The 16,579-nt window shown below is 37.8% G+C and overlaps 1 protein-coding gene across 1 annotated transcript in view; it reads left to right on the top strand.

Annotated features, from left to right (window-relative positions):
- The window catches only part of Rab2 (RAS oncogene family member Rab2), a 197,406-nt gene that overhangs the window by 79,838 nt on the left and 100,989 nt on the right, over nucleotides 1-16,579 (top strand). The gene's annotated exons all lie outside the window — the stretch shown is intronic.

Genomic DNA, 16,579 nt, shown 5'->3' with positions numbered 1-16,579 from the left:
ACCATTGCTTTGACAATTCTAACTTTCGTGGCCTTATTCACATCTCTATCTTTCATAATTTTTGTCAGGTTTAACATCGCTTTTTTTTCCCGTTACTGTCCTTTTAATTTCATCTTCACATTTACCATTATTTCTGATTCTGGACCCGAGTAAATAATAACTTTTAACAATTTTTATTTTATCTCTCTCTATTATAAATTCATTTAAATTGCCAGAAGCCATCATTTTTGTTTTGCTGATGTTTACTTTTACTTTCCATCTTAACCAATACAATCAACTGCTCCAGATCTTCCTTATAATTCTCTATAATCTCAGAATCTCTGGCATTTGATTTTTTTGGGATTGTAATGAATACTGATCTTTTCCAATCTCTAGGCCAGTATATTTTCTTCCAAATCTGTTGACAAATTTCAGTCAATATATTCACTACTTCCATTCCCAGCTGCTCTCAATAATTCCACTGACACAACATCAGGTCTAGGAGCTTTCCTTTTGACATCTGTTCTATTGCTGATATCACTTCACTTTTCATTATCATGGGTTCCTCAACATATTCTCTCCTTTCAACTTCTACTTCAATATTATTATCTTTCTTGTACAAATCTTCTACATACTCTTTCCATTTTTTTTTCACTTCTTCTTCCATCATACATTTTCCTGAATTACTTTTTACAACTTCTCTGTAACATCATTTATTTTTCTAACCAGATCTCTTGTTCTACCCATAATATTGCTTTATTCAATTTCCTTGCACTTTTTGTTTAGATGGTTTTCCTTATCTTTCCTAGCTTGTCTTTGGAAATCTGCACTCAGTTGTTTAACCCTTTCTTTGTTTCTCTGAAGTTTCATTTTTTCCCTATCCTCTGCTATTCGAATAGCTTCTTCTGACAACCATTTACAATCTTTCTTTCTTGTTGCTTTATTAAGAGTATTCTTTGACTGTATGTATGTCTGTACATTTTGTTTCTTCCCCCAGTTCTTCTAATTCTCTTCCTGTGGTATTTCTCTATTCACATATGGCTCCTGTCTTCTCCAAACATTTTAATTTCTTTCTGACTTCTACTTTAAATGTTTCATTTATAGGATCTAAATCAAATTGGATACTGTAGTGTTTTTGCTGCTCCACCTTCTGCAGACAACAATATAATCTATTTGATTTCTGTATTCTCCATTAGATGAAGTCCATGTGTACAATCTTTTATATTGTTGGAAGCAAGTGTTTGCAATAAAGCAGCTGTTCTCAACACAAAACTCCAACATCCTTTCTCCTGCTTCATTCCTCAGTCCTAAACCAAATTTTCCAGTGATGTCTTGTTCTTCTTTTTCATCCACTTATGCATTCCAATGACCTAATATCAAAAGAAAGTCTGTTTTATTGGTACTGTAAATTAAAGATTCCAAGAAATTCTTGGTTTAATTCTGTATCCAAGTGTAAGCAAACAAAGTTTGCGTCTGAAGTATATTCAGGACAGAGCAACTCGTATATAGAAGCTAATGACTTGACATCACTTGCCTTAGTATTCCATAATGTAAAGCACATATCCTACTACTCATACCGGTTTCGACCTTTATTGAGGTCTCATCAGTGGGAGCCAGGCCTAGTGGTCTGGCTCCCACTGATGAGTAACAATGACTAACTGGTGACTAACAATGGCTAGGATGTATTAATACATCCTAGCATTAAAGATGCCAAGAAATTATATTTTTGGTTTAATCCTTTATCCAAGTGTAAGCAAATAAAGTACAAAGTTTGCATCTGACGTATCTTCAGGACAGGAAACTCGTATGTAAAGGCTAATATAGAAAACAATTTATGTAAAGCCAAAATATACTACCCTCTGTCCAAAAAGAAACCGAACTTTTGATAGATAATAAAACACGAGCCAATTATAATTATTCAAATCATTAATTATTTCAATAAGTATACTCTCCCCCAGCTTCGATACAGCATTTGGCACAGTCAATTAATTCGGTAAATGAGTTTTTTTATATCAGTTTTTGGGATACTGTTGAGGGTCGTGATTACTGCTGCTTGAATGTTTTCAATGGTGTATCGCTTTCCTTTCTTTGGCAAATGAAGTTGGGGGAAGAGAAAGAAGTCACATGGTGCTAAATCAGGTGAATACGGTGAGTGATCCAACACACAAATTTGGTTTTTGCTCAAAAACTGTCTTACAATGTTCGAATGATGAGATGGCGCATAATCGTGCAAAAGTGACCAGCTGCCTGCATCACGATATTCATGCTGCATGCGACGAATTCTTGCTAACATTCACTTCAAAATTTCGAGATAAAACTCACCATTGACCATTTGGCCAAGCAGAACGAATTCTTTGTAGATGATGCCCTTGGAATCGTAGAAACAAATCAGCATTGTCTTTATTTTTGACTTCTCCAAGCAACTTTTTTTCGGATGCCCCCTCTTCTGGTGGTCTCCACTCAGCACTCTGGTGCTTTGTTTCAGGCTCATACCATGTTTCGTCACCAGCAGCGATCGTTTCAAGGAAGTTTGAATCCTTATAAGTGGTTAATGAGGTTAATCACCACCACCACTTGAATAATGTGGTCCTTGCAGTGTCCAATTCGATACATTTTTTGGTCGTCGGTCAACTTGTGGGGAACAATTCGTGAATTCAATTTATGAAGGCCCAAACTCTTGGTCAAAATGTTGTGCACAGTTGATTTTGGAATCCCCAATTCATCTTCAATCAATCGCGCAGACGATTTCGGGTTTTCTTTGATGAAATTGGGCACTTTTTGGATGTTAACTTCGCTCAGTCCAATTTTTGGACTGCACGGCTTTTCGTCTTTCTCAAGTGTCTCACGACCCCTTTGAAATCAATTAAACCACTCGTAAACTTGAGTACAGGATAAGCATTCATCACCGTATGCTTTTTAAAGCATTTGAGTTTCAGTAAAACTTCTACGAAGTTTAACACAAAAGTCGATCGCAGCTCTCTGTTTGAAATTCATTTTCCGACCGTTTGTCAAAACACACTGTCACTCTTGGCACTATAACTAGGCTTCTAATGGAACAAATGTCATAAACAGTTGAGACAACACTAATGAAGGTTGCATCTTTCGACAACAGGTGGCATCTCTAGTTTCTTCTATATTTGAAAAGTTCGGCTTCTTTTTGGACAGAGGGTGTATAAATTGAAAAGACTCGAATGATAGTTTAATCATGAATATCTTTAAGTATTCTGCATGTAGTCTCTACATTGTTGTGTGAACTCTGTATGTGATTACTGGCATAGGAAAAGTCTTCAGCAGTGGCGGCTCGTACATAAACACTGCAGCACCCCAAGGAAAAAATGAAATAATTAAATTTTGTATGTGTTTATGAATAATAAATACTTACAACATTATATAAATGCAATACAACATGTTAAAGGTTACAGCTTATGTTTAGACATTGATTGAATAGCAAATAATTGGAATTGTTCGATTAACGCTTTAGATTATGAAACAAATACACTGCGATCTAACGGCGTTATTTGTTTGTGCGTCATTGCATGTTACGTCATTAGATACACTGCCGCTTGGGCAATGTATCATAAGCTTGCGCACGTTATTTCTGTGAGATATGAAACGTCTATTATTGGTGTATGTTCATGGTGAACTATTTTTTGTAAAACTTATTTTATTTTGTTAAAATAACATATAATTATTTATTTATTATAGATACAACGCTGAATATGATGAGTGTTACTGTTGCAAATATGAAAAGAATTATATTTTTTCAGTTATCGTTACACAAAACAAATGCACTGTGATCTAACGCTGATATTCATATACATCCTGCGCTTGTCGTTGCTCTTGATACGGAACTTTATTATTGGTGTTTGTTTGTGGTGAGGATGTAATATTTTTAATAAAGCAATTTTTTTAATATGTTAATTTATTTATTGATAAATCCGTTACTGATTAAGAAATTTTTTTGTATATGCAGCACCCCCACTTAAAATTTTCACCGACCACCACTGGTCTTCAGTGTTACAGATAGTAATTAATGACTTCTGAATTCAAATACCTTAAACAGTTCAGACTTAATGGTGAGCTTTGATATCATCTCACTATTCTCAAATGTACTAATCGAAGCCCTTAATCTGCTAAAGTCACCCCCCCCCCCTGATGTATTTGAACTATTTAAATTCACAATACATTCAGGATATTTCACATGGAAATGGAAAATATACAAACAATTAGATGGGACAGCTATGCTCTCTCCTTTCTCCTCCCTTAGCCAACTTCTATGTATAACACCTGGAAAAACGAACTATCAATACAGCCACTCTCAAACCAACACTTTGGCTATGCTATGTTGATGATGTGCTTGCTATTTGGCCACATGGCCCATGCACATTGGATATGTTCTTAGCACATTTAAATAGCCAACATCCAAAAATACACTTTAATTGAACTGGAAGCTAATAACTGTCTTCCATTCCTGGATACACTAAAGACGTAAAAACACATCTTCCAGATGGTTCCTTATCATTCTCAGTTTTTAGAAAACCCACACATACAGGGAGATATTTACACAAACAATCACACGATCACCCTTCTCAGCAGTATGGTATCTTAAAAACACTAACCCACAGAGTGAAAGCAATCTGTTCCAATGACAATACTGTTGTTGCTGAACTGGCTCACATACGTTACACCTTCTTGGCCAACAGCTATAATCCCCATAAGATAAAAAAAATACTAAATGATCCTAAGAAATCTCTCCCACTATCCCCATCCCATACGTTAAAGGCACATCTGAAAAGATATCTAGAATTCTCAATAAACATCAACTATGCACTGTATTCAGACCATATGTCAAATTAGCAACTCTCATCCGGTCACCCAAGGACAACATTCCTCCTTTATCACATCCAGGAGTCTACGAAGTAGTGTGATCATGCTTACTACAGTGAAACAGGAAGAACTGTGGGCATCTGCATCAGTGAACATAAAAGATACATCCTGCACTATCACTATGCAAGTTGGTCTAGCAGACCTTGTTTTGAATACCCTTGCACACACAGGATCAACTGGAAGAAAACAAAAGTACTCCACAGAAGCTTTTACAAGTCAGAGAGATTGTTCTTAGAAGCAACAGAAGCCTTGAAACATACTCCGAATCTCAACAAATATGGCTGTATAAATTTGCCTAAGATTTTGAGACAGTCATTTTAAGACATAACTAGTACCTGCTTTCTCTCTCTCTCTCCCTGTTTTTTTTTAGGACTTTAGTCTTTGTGTTGTTGCTACAATTTTGTTAAGCTAGTTCCTTTGTTACACCATGTTGTTGTGGTCTCGCATACTGTGACAAACTGTTTTTGTGCTGTGAAGATGCTGGTTATAACACCAGCAAAATATCAGCAATAAGTCAATAATTATTTATTTATAATTCTGTGTTCTGATACTGTCAAAATTAAACAACATGTACAACGATTACACAGCTGAGACTTAGATTAAACAACTTCGTCAAATGGATTGCTATTTCTCTTACACATGAGCTAACACACTGTCCAGGCCCACTGCTTATTCACATTGATATATTGTCACTTTGATACATTGGTAAATGAATTGGAAATACTCAATATATTGAGTACCTCCAGTTCACTTACCTCAGTAATCATATCAGTAACTGTAAAGTCATCACCTGGATGATATACCCTTGCAAACTGTAACTTAGTAACTGAACTATTTCTTCTGCTTCTGTCATTTTCCTATCACTGAGTCAAGTTATCTTTCCATAATCATTCTTTCTTTTACTTGCCACATAGTGAAAAATCTCTTGGATTTACTTTGGCCTGCTTAGCTCATTTTCTCTAAAAGTCTGCTTTAGCTTTCCTTATTGTACTAGTTACACTTCTTGGTTGTGATTTATATTGCTCATGAGCAATACCCCCCCTTTTTTTTTTTGCAGCCCCTGTTTTATATTGCTACTCATCCACTTGGTATGCAGTCTGATATCAATATGATAGATGTTAGATAACTTTTGAAGGCTGTTATAGGATGTTGTCTGAAATTTTTTGTTATATGGAATGTGGGGGGAGAGAGAGAGAGAGAGAGACCACAGATATACCCATAGAAGTTAAGATAGTGCATGCAAGAAGGGGTTAAGAGCTAGATTTTTAATTTACTTCACGTTTACCTTGGTTGGTTTTTGCTTCTGAGCAAGTGAGGCAAAACTAGCAGTTGAAAATAAGTGTTTTGATTGTAAGAACATTGGAGAACTGCCTAGATAAGTCTAAAACCAAGGATAAAAGATTGCTGTTTAAGATAGAAAATATTGTACCTTTAAGAGAGATGTTGCGATGAGATGTTTGATCATTAAAGTTAAAAGAAATTATATCAGTGCAGAAATTACATTTATTAGGTCACAGCCATGTGACATTCATGATCATGAAATGTGGCACTGACATTTTTTTTTTTTTTTTTTTTCAAAAAAAAGAAATACCATTTACTTACTGTATTCAAGAAGGGAATTGCATGTCTAGTGGTGAGCATATTTGCTCTCCAACTAACAAGCTGTGCGTTTGAATTCTGTCATGGGTATAGATGTTTGCGATTGTCTTAGGTGGAGATGAATTTCACGATCCAGTGTGAGACCCCAACCCTGCTTACTGGAGGACTGAAGTGGCTTGAAAATGTTCTATGTTTGGTCTCTAGAAGCAGGATTTCTGGACTAAAAAACAATATATATATATATATATATATATGAGGGTTGTTTGGTAAGGGTCAAAGCTGTATAACTGAGAGGAGATCTTCACATAGCCTTTAAAGGAATGAAAAGAATTCCAACAACCCTCATATATTTTTACACACACACACACACAGGACAACAATCAAAATTAAAGTATCCATGTTAGGTCTTGTGGATCACCATGCTGTGATTCAAATGCTGCAAAACTTTGCAGGAATACATTGTGCATCGTGAAGATATCTGAGGTGGGGGAGGGGGGAAGTACATATAAAATTCACCACCAGGGTGGTTGTAAACATCAAATACATGGAATTTGCATGTTGCACAACTTCGTAGGTGCTAGGAGATTTTAAAAATATGGATGCAGGATTTTCATTTCATTCTGGTTGTTAATACCATCCACAGTGATGGTAGTAATCCTTCCCCAACATGCTTTGCTCATGAAGCTGTGCCACCTAAACAATTGCAGTGCTGTTGCTGCACTCTGCAAATTTGATTCCCTGAACAAATTTTTGATGAGGTAATTAAATGATTAGTCGGTTTGAAGAAATGGGATCATTAGGCGTTAGATCTGGCATCCTCTCTTTGTTCACAACAAGTGAATAAAGTTGCTATCGTTGTTGTGGAACAGGCCACGAATAGCAGTGTTAGTGCCCGCAGTGCACATGCTGTATCAAGACACATGGATGTGACTTACACAACTTACTGGAAAATTCTATGATTTCTACCCATTCAAAATAACTGACAGAGGAGATATGCCTGCAGGATTTTGAAAGTTGACTGACACATTCGTTTTAATATTCCTTTCTAGGGTGGAATTGGATGCTGCATGGCCATGGATGATTTTTTGGAGAGGTGAGGCTCACTTTCACTTGAATAGAGCTGTGAATATCCACAACTGCTGGGCATGGACTATGCAAAACCCACATGCAATCCAACAAATTCTTTTTCACTCTTCCAAAGTTACTGTCTGGTGAGGTTTACAGTTTCATTTATCATTAGACCATTCTTTGAGGACATTTGCTTGTCAGGTCCTGTGACCTGCTCAGTTACTGCTTGGAGGTATCACAATATGATAAATAATTTTGTTATGTCACAGCTGCAGCAGGATTTTCCTTCATTTTCATGAAGGATAGGGCCCTTCCACACATTGATCGAGCCATACAGGAGGTTCTTCAGGACATTTCATGGAAGCCATTGTGATCAGCTGTGTGTTTCCCACTTGATCTACCCCACTGTGACTTCTGGCTCTGGCTCAAAGATAGGGTTTATCAGGATCATTCTGATAACTTGCCAGTGCTGAAAGATTGCATAATACAGCATGTGTACAACATCAGTCTTGACCAGCTGCATTTTGCCATAAACACACTGTACAAAGGATGAAGTTTATTCCATACTGGAAAGGGCATTAAATTGAATAGTACGGCCCACGAATTCATATTGGAAGTGAATAAAAATGTGTTATATATGCTTGTGTTGCTTTTCTTCTTCTTACACACACACAGAAAAATGACTACATCTACTGCATCCCCAGTAGTGAATTTTGAATTTTTTTTTTTTTTTTTTTTTTTTTTTTTTTTTTTTTTTTTTTTTTTCTCCCCAGATATCGTTTCCATGTGATGCACAATGTATTTCTGCAAAGTACTACAATGTATTCCTGCATTTGAATCACTGGGTGGCACTCCACAAAACCTTAAACAGGAATACTTTAATTTTGATCACTGTGTGTGTGTGTGTGTGTGTGAGAGAGAGAGAGTTTTTTTTTCTAGTCCAGAAATCCTGCTCCTAGAGACCAAACATAGAACATTTTCAAACCACTTCAGTCCTCTAGTAAGCAGGGTTGAGGTCTCACATTGGGTAATGAAATTCATCTCTCATCTAAAGACAGTTACAAGCATCCATGCCTGAGGCTGGATTTGAACCCACAGCTTGTTGGTTGGAGAGCTTACCACTAGGCATGCAATTCTCTTCCTGAATTCAGTAAGTAAATGGCACATAATCTCATATGGCTGGGATCTAATGAGTGTAATTTCTGCAATGATATAAATTCTTTTAGCTTTAATGATTAAACATCTCATTACAGCATCTCATTTCTTAAAGAGACAACATCTATCTTAAACAGCAATCTTTTCTCCTTGGTTTTAGACTTATCTTGGCAGTCTCTCCAATGTACTCACAAGAGAACTTCAGTTCTCATGAATAGTGCCTAAAAAGAATTCCATATCTGGATTTCCTACATGACAGTGAAAGGCACCTAACCACCCTACCAAGTGATAATGCTAAAACTATGACTTGAAGTCTCTCCAGTACTATTGAGAGCTAAGCTTCCTCCTCCAAACTTTTACCTAGCCTGAAATCAAGGCCCTAAAATCATGGAGATGACACTCATCTCACCATAACAAAAGCAGATAAGGGTAGAGCTGTAGTTATCATGGACACCATCTTGAGTACAACAAAAAAATTTCTCTTCTTTTTCAAGATCGCTCTACTTACCAGGAGATTCCCCCTACCAACAGCCAATTTAACAAACTTAATTCCTTACTCAACAAAAGTGATTAGTTGTGATGAAAACACTATCAAAAAATGAAGACCCATTTTGGGTAGGTATCAATTTTTTTATGGCCTTCCAAAAATACATAAGGAAAGAGTTCCACTCAGACCCATAGTGGACTGCATAGCCCCCCCCCCCCCACCCATCAGTTTAGCCAAATTTCTAGCTCGTCTTTTAATCTCCTACATAAGATAATTGAACAAACCTCTGAAGAATTCATCAGATTTTTTGACAAAAAAACTTACCCCTCCCACAAACCTCATAATTAGCCTTAGATATCTAGTCCTTATTTACTAGGTTACTTCTGGCTGACACTCTTTAACTGTTATCAGATGAGTTTCCTCCAGACACATTTGAACTGTGTCATGCACTCAGGCTATTTCATCAGTAGGAACCAAGAGATTGAAGGAACTGCTGCATTTGGAAGCCCCTTGTCATCTGCACTTGTTAATTTCTACTTAGAGCATCTTGAAGAATCTCTATTCTCTTCAATACAACCCCAACCTTCCTTTTGGGTTCAATATATAGATATATTTGCCATCTTGCTGGACTCGGGAGTATCTTTTTAACCGAAATTATTGGTCTACACCTATGCATCAACTTTACTATGGAAAAAGAAAAGGATAGATACTTAGTCCTCCAGGACATCCCCTTCTTAAATACTTGCTACTTCTATTCACTGTAAACCTATTTTCACATGCTGCTATATACAGCAAGATTCAGCATATCATCCATCTCAAAAAAATAGTGATCTTCAAATCTTTGTTCAACAGAGCATGTGTTGTCTGCTCCAATTTTCCAACAAGAATTGAATATCATCCAGTACATCTTACTATAGCATGGTTTCACCTCAAGGAAGTTCAAATGCATCTCGGACTCATACAAGCATATTGCCACTGAGAAAGATCCTGAAAAGATATAATTTAGTTCATACTTTTTTCCCTATCAACAAAATCTCCTCTTCCACATGGTTACCATCCACGAAAGATAAACAGTCCCCTTTCTCCCTGGTGTTAACCAAGTTTACTGTTAGTGCCTCACTCTTATTGTGGACAAACAGGACATTCTGTTGATAAACGACTATAGGAACACCAATCTTATATGAACAACAATAAACCTGAAAAATCTGGCCTTGCTTAACATGGTGTGGACACTGACCATGATATCTTATGGTCCAGTACTCGCATTTTACGTTGGTACAGGTTTAGTTAGATTTGAGCAGTTATTTAAAGAGTGCTGAAGCACTTCTCCACTGCCCAAATTTAAATCAGAATGACTCTTTCTCTATTGCCAAGATTTGGCAGAGTCTCATCCTCATAAATGGCAAGCAATAATGTTTCTCTCCTATTTTAATTATTATTATTATTTTATGAATTATTATGAAAGTTTATTGAAAGTTTATTTTTCACTTGGTCAGACTATAATAAATTTAGTTTAATCCTTTATCCAAGGGTGTGCAAACAAAGTTTGTGCCTGAAAGTATCTTCAGGACTGGGGTAAAGTGGTACAACACCGGGCAACTCCTTGCAAAGGTGGAGCGAGCTACCAATAATACTCTCTCAGTATCTCCCATAATGCAAAGCACATCTCCTTCCGGATATGTATAATGTTATGCATTAAGGGAAGGACCACCACCACCCAGACTAGTTTCGACCTTTATTGAGGTCTCTTCAGTGGGAGCCAGGCCCAAGTGGAGATACCAGGTAGAAACATTAGCAAAGTCATCTCCTCCTATAGGAGCTGCCAAACTAGCTTCCTGCTTCGTCCTCATTTACTGTTTGCTGTGCCTGCGTGCACGTCTTGCTCACAAGTTCCTGTTGAAAATGGCAACGTGACGTTGCCGAAATATTGGAAGTGCATTAAAAATTTATTTTAATGTATATCCTAGTCTACATAGTTATTTCCCTAAGCTATTTAGTAATATTATTATTTAAAATTTAATTTTATTTCAAATCACTTAATTTTTTTAAATTTGGGCCTTAATCGTATTTTGTTGTAACTACCCACTAGGTGGCATCTGGTAAATGGTTCAGCTGTGTAAATAGGATTAACATTCTTTGTTGTAGCTTCAACTCATGATTATACTGACACACTGATGATGACCAGTTAGTTTCTGATTGAAATATTTACAGTAATAAAATTACTATATTCTTGTGAATACATCTGTATAAAGTTATAATGGCACAAGTTCAGTTAAAAATTCGTTCATTGTTGATGTAGTATTTGTTCAGTAAACAGATAGCTCCACCACAAAAACAGGTTCCATAGAGGCCTGGTCCCCCTGCATAAAGCCTGTTTGTGGTGGAGGGGATCACTATAGCTAGTTAGCTCTAATGCTAATTTCTTTTCTCCTTTCAGCATGATTTCATCAGATTTATTGGGTCCTCAAAAAGCTTCAGCCATGTTCAGTAACCAATAAAACATCAACTGATACCAAAAGTAAGAAACATCAGAGACACCCTACTAACACCACTTTCTTTATCATACATTCAACAGATTAGTGTTCTATGGAAAATGTTACCATTTTTATTGTCTAGTAAGGTTGAGAAGGATTGATAGGATCACAAAAATCAGTTTAGGAAACCCTCTTTAGGATACTACTTATAAAACAGCTTATGGGAAATATTCATACCCACTCTTTTATGTAATATTTGTTAAGGTGAATGCCAGTTATGCAATTCTTTATAAATTATAATTTAATAATTATTAAACTTTTCCAGAGGAGTAATTCATATCAATTCATCTCAGATTTTCAGTTCAATTAAAAATTGAAAGAAAAGAGTGATTTCCATTAGATGAACCCTGATATGTTGGTATAGTAATCCCAACATATCATGATGCCAACGAAGAATGTCATTCTTGCAATCCATTCAGGCTTAGCCATCTGTGCCAAGTGTAACAGTTAAACAAAGACAATATATGAACTGCAAGGAAGAACATGTAGTTACTACTGAGAATATCAAAGGTGGGAGAAGAGATTAAAAAGATCACATCAGAGGAAAATATTCCATATCAGGAGGCAAAGAAAAAGTTTAGTATTGCATCTAGTGGAAATCATCTTAGCATGAAAAGGTAAATCATGAGTCTTCAATAAGTGTGCCAGACTGGTGCAAGAAAAGCAAACAGTCGATCACAGGTGGCTTGAGACCATAACACCAGCTTCCTACACAGCAAAACCACCATTACAAGGACAAGTTCTAAATTCAAGAAGAACAAATGTAAAAATCTTCCTACTTGTGCCACTGACAGTCACACCTTATCAAAGTTGTGATAAGGTGTCGCTTATCAAAGCTATTATTATTATTATTACAGGCGACTCCAGCGAGTCCTTAGACTCATCGAAGGAGGCCCTAAACATCATGTCCACACAACTATACGACATTCTCACAGTATCTATCATACCTTGCCTTGAACTCACTCACCATCATAGCACCCACAACAGACTCTGCCAGCTTATTCCACTCATTTACCACTCTAAAAGTAAAGAACCCAGCTCTAACACCCTTGCTAACCACATTCTTGCCCAGCTTCCATAGGTGTCCCCTAGTTCTCTCACCACTAGTCCTAATCCCAAAAATATCCTCTGAATTAATCCTACAGAAACCCTTTAGCAATTTGAATGTCTCAATCATATCTCCCCTTTTCCACCTATCAACTAATTTCTGCAACCCACAAATCTTCAACCTGTTCTCATAAGGTTCATTCAATAGACCTGCTATCATCTTGGTCACTCACCTCTGGATCCTCTCCCCCTCTTCCCCATCGAGAAGAAACCTAGGTGATCAATATGACAGGAAAAATAGGCGTATGAGTGTGAACATGAACAAAATGAAGGATAGAATGCTGTGTGGAGACTCATTAGTACAAGGTGTGTTAGTAGAGGATTTGACAAAATCATACCAACCTGGTGCGACCATAAAGGATGTAACTGAGTCTATTAGAGAGCAAAAGGAAAGGGTGAAAGAAATGATTGTTGTGGCAGGTACGAATGATTTGAAAGGAGATAAAATGGAAATGATAGAAGACCCGAATGAATTGTTTGAGGTAGCAAAAGAAAAGAGTGAGAGAGTTAGAATGATTAGTCTTTTGCCACAGCGTGGGTTATGTATGACGAGTGGTGTGGAATTTATGGATGTGTGGAGTAAGTTCGATGGGCGAAAGGATCTATATAAGATAGATGGCTTGCATTTGAATGGTTACGGCGTAAGGAGACTTGAGAAAGTGTTGTTGAATGTTGTGGATGTGCAAATTCAGGGAAACTAGATTTATTAAGGGGGGTGGGTAGATATACAGTCCTTAGGGAGGCAGTTGAATGTATGAATGAATATAATATGCAAAAGCGAATAAGGGCAACAAATCAGAGTGGGATAGTTAATATAAGGCATCAAGGTAGGGTTGGGGCTAATGGGGGTCTTAAATTCATGTACACTAATGCTAGGAGTATTAGGAACAAGAAGGAAGAGTTTTTGGACATGGTTGGCACTTCCAGACCACAGGTTATTGGTATTAGTGAATCATGGCTGACTGTAGATGATATAGCTAGTGGGATTGAATGTGATGGGTATAGTGTGTTCAGGAATGACAGGGAGAATAAAAAGGGGGGGAGGAGTATTGTTGATGAGAGCTACAGCCAAGGAGAATAGAAGTTGAATTGCAGGATAGAGAAAAGAGCACATTTGTGGCCATTTGGTGTGAGATTGTGGCTACCAGAACTAAATATACAATTGGGTGCTGCTATAGACCAGGTGATGGAAAAGATGGTGGTGACAGTATGCACAAGCAAATAGAAGAAATGAGTGGAAGGAGGATAATTATTATGGGAGATTTCAACTATGGTCGCATTGATTGGAGTGAGGAGAGGACACACGGGAGGAAGGAATTGGATTTTATGCGGTTATTAAGGGATAACTAACTGCGACAGCATGTAATGGAAAATACTAGGGGTCAGAGAGTGCTTGACCGTAATTACATCTGAGGATTTGGCTGTAACAAATATGACCACATTGCCACCAATTGGTGAGAGTGATCATAGGGTCTTGACTTGGGAGGTGACTAAAGGTGTGGAATTTTCACTTAAGACAGGATACATGTGGAATTATCGGGCTGGTAAGTATGACAAGCTTAGAAGTTTGATTGGTTCAGTGCCATGGCAGGTACAACTGCAAGGACTCTAAGTTGATAGTGCATGGGAGGCAGTTAAGAAGTGTTTGCATGAAGCAGTGGCTGACTGTATACCTAGAGTCCGAATAATAAATCAAGTAGGGGTTAAATGGATGAATAACACCATTAAGCTTGAGCTGCAAAAAAAGAAACAACTATGGAGAAAATTTAAGGAGAAAGGTGACCGGCAGGCACATGAACGGTATAAAGCGCAGGCCAGAAGGGTAACGAGTGTGGTAAGAAAAGCAAAAAAGGATTACGAAAGAGTATTGGCTATGCAGGCTAAAGAGAATCCTAAACAGTTTTTTAGATATGTAGCAAGTAAAAGGAAAAATGTACATGGCAGAATGATTTTAAAGAATGCCGATGGTAGGGAGGTAACTGAATCAGTTGATATAGTTGAGTTACTGAGTGAGCACTTTGCAAGTATATATCATCCAGGTGGTGACATTGCAGAAACGAATAAGCCAGTATATTATACGGGAATTGTGGTGAATGAAGTGGAGGTGAGTAGCTGTTGCATAACCTCAATGGCAATACATCCGTGGGATTGGATGGTATACCAGCTCGTGTCGTACGAGAAGCAGCTAAAGAATTGTCAGTACCCTAGACCATTTTGTTTAATTTGAGTCTCGAGTCTCGGTTAGTCCCGATGGCTTGAAAAGAGGGGAAAATAGTTGCACTGCATAAAGGTCGTTCCAAGACTGCTGTTGTAAATTACCGACCGATTAGCATATCAGGAATCATTGTGTAGGTCTTAGAGAAATTAGTCAAGAAAAGAATACAGGATTGGATAGATGAAAATGGGATATTGTATTGGGGACAACATGGTTTTGTGAAGGGTAGATCATTGCCTCAGTAACTTGCTCACGTTTTATAACACAGTGACGGCTGAACTGGATAGGGGTAATGGGTTTACAATGATATTACTGGACCTTGCCAAGGCCTTTGACAGGATACCACATGGAACCCTATCAGTAAACTGGAGCAGATGGGGATAGATATAGGGTTGGTGAGATGGATAGGAGGGTGGTTGAAGGAGAGATACCAGAGAGTGGTTTATGCAGGAGTGGAGTCTAAAAGACGGCTTGTGACTAGTGGTGTGCCACAGGGATCTGTTCTTGGACCACTGCTTTTCAATTTGTTCATCAATGATATAGGAAAGGATTTGAGAGGAAGTGTTCACTTGTTTGCTGATGATGCAAAGTTGGGTAGAGTAATTGTGAGTGCACAGGATGTCAAAATTTTACAGGATTTGGATAGTTTGGAGGACTGGGCTAGGAAAAATGGATGTCAGTTTAATGTGGCAAAGTGTAAGGTTATGCACTTTGGGGTGAAAAGAATAGCAGCAGTATATCGCATTGGTTGAACCATACTCCAGGAGATTGATGAGGCCAGGGATTTGGGAGTGTTGGTGGATAGAGAATTGAAGTTTAGGCGGCACATTGCAAAAGTGACTAAATCAGATCATCAAATCGCTTGGCTTCTGAAAAATACTTTAACATGCAGAGACAAACAAGTTGTTGTTCCTCTGTTCGTGATGGGGAGGAAGTGGAGAGGTTCCAGAGACGAGTGACCAAGATGATAGCAGGTCTGTGGAATGAACCTTATGAGAATAGGTTGAAGATTTGTGGGTTGCAGAGATTGGACGCTAGGTGAAGGAGGAGTGATATGATTGAGACATTCAAATTACTGAAGGGTTTCTATGAGATTGATCCAGAAGATATTTTTGAAAATATGACCGGTGGTGGGAGGACTAGGGGCCATGCATGGAAGCTGGGCAAGAGCATGGTTGACAAGGGTGTTAGAGCTAGATTTTTTACTTGGAGAGTGGTGAATGAGTGGAATAAGCTTCCAGAGTCTGTTGTGGGTGCTACGACCGTGAATGAGTTCAAGGCAAGGTATGATAGATACTGTGTCAATGTCGAATAGTTGTTCTTGACATTATGTTAGGGCCTCCCTCGATGAGTCTGTCGACTCCTTGGAGTTGCCCGGAACAATAATAACAATCAAATCTGGGCACAGTAGTCGAGATGAGGTCTTATCAAGGCTTGGTACAGAGGTACAATAACTTGCTTGTCTCTGCTCGTCAAAGTATTTTTCAACAACCAAGCGAGTTCATGAACTGATTTAGCCACTTTTGCAATGTGCCCCCCTAAACTTCA

This window comes from Typopeltis vanoorti, chromosome 9 (genome assembly GCF_054136105.1).
Source record: "Typopeltis vanoorti isolate ZY-2024b chromosome 9, IOZ_Tvanoo_1.0, whole genome shotgun sequence".
Lineage (NCBI taxonomy): Eukaryota > Metazoa > Arthropoda > Arachnida > Uropygi > Thelyphonidae > Typopeltis > Typopeltis vanoorti.
This window is presented reverse-complemented; position numbering and strand designations above follow the sequence as displayed.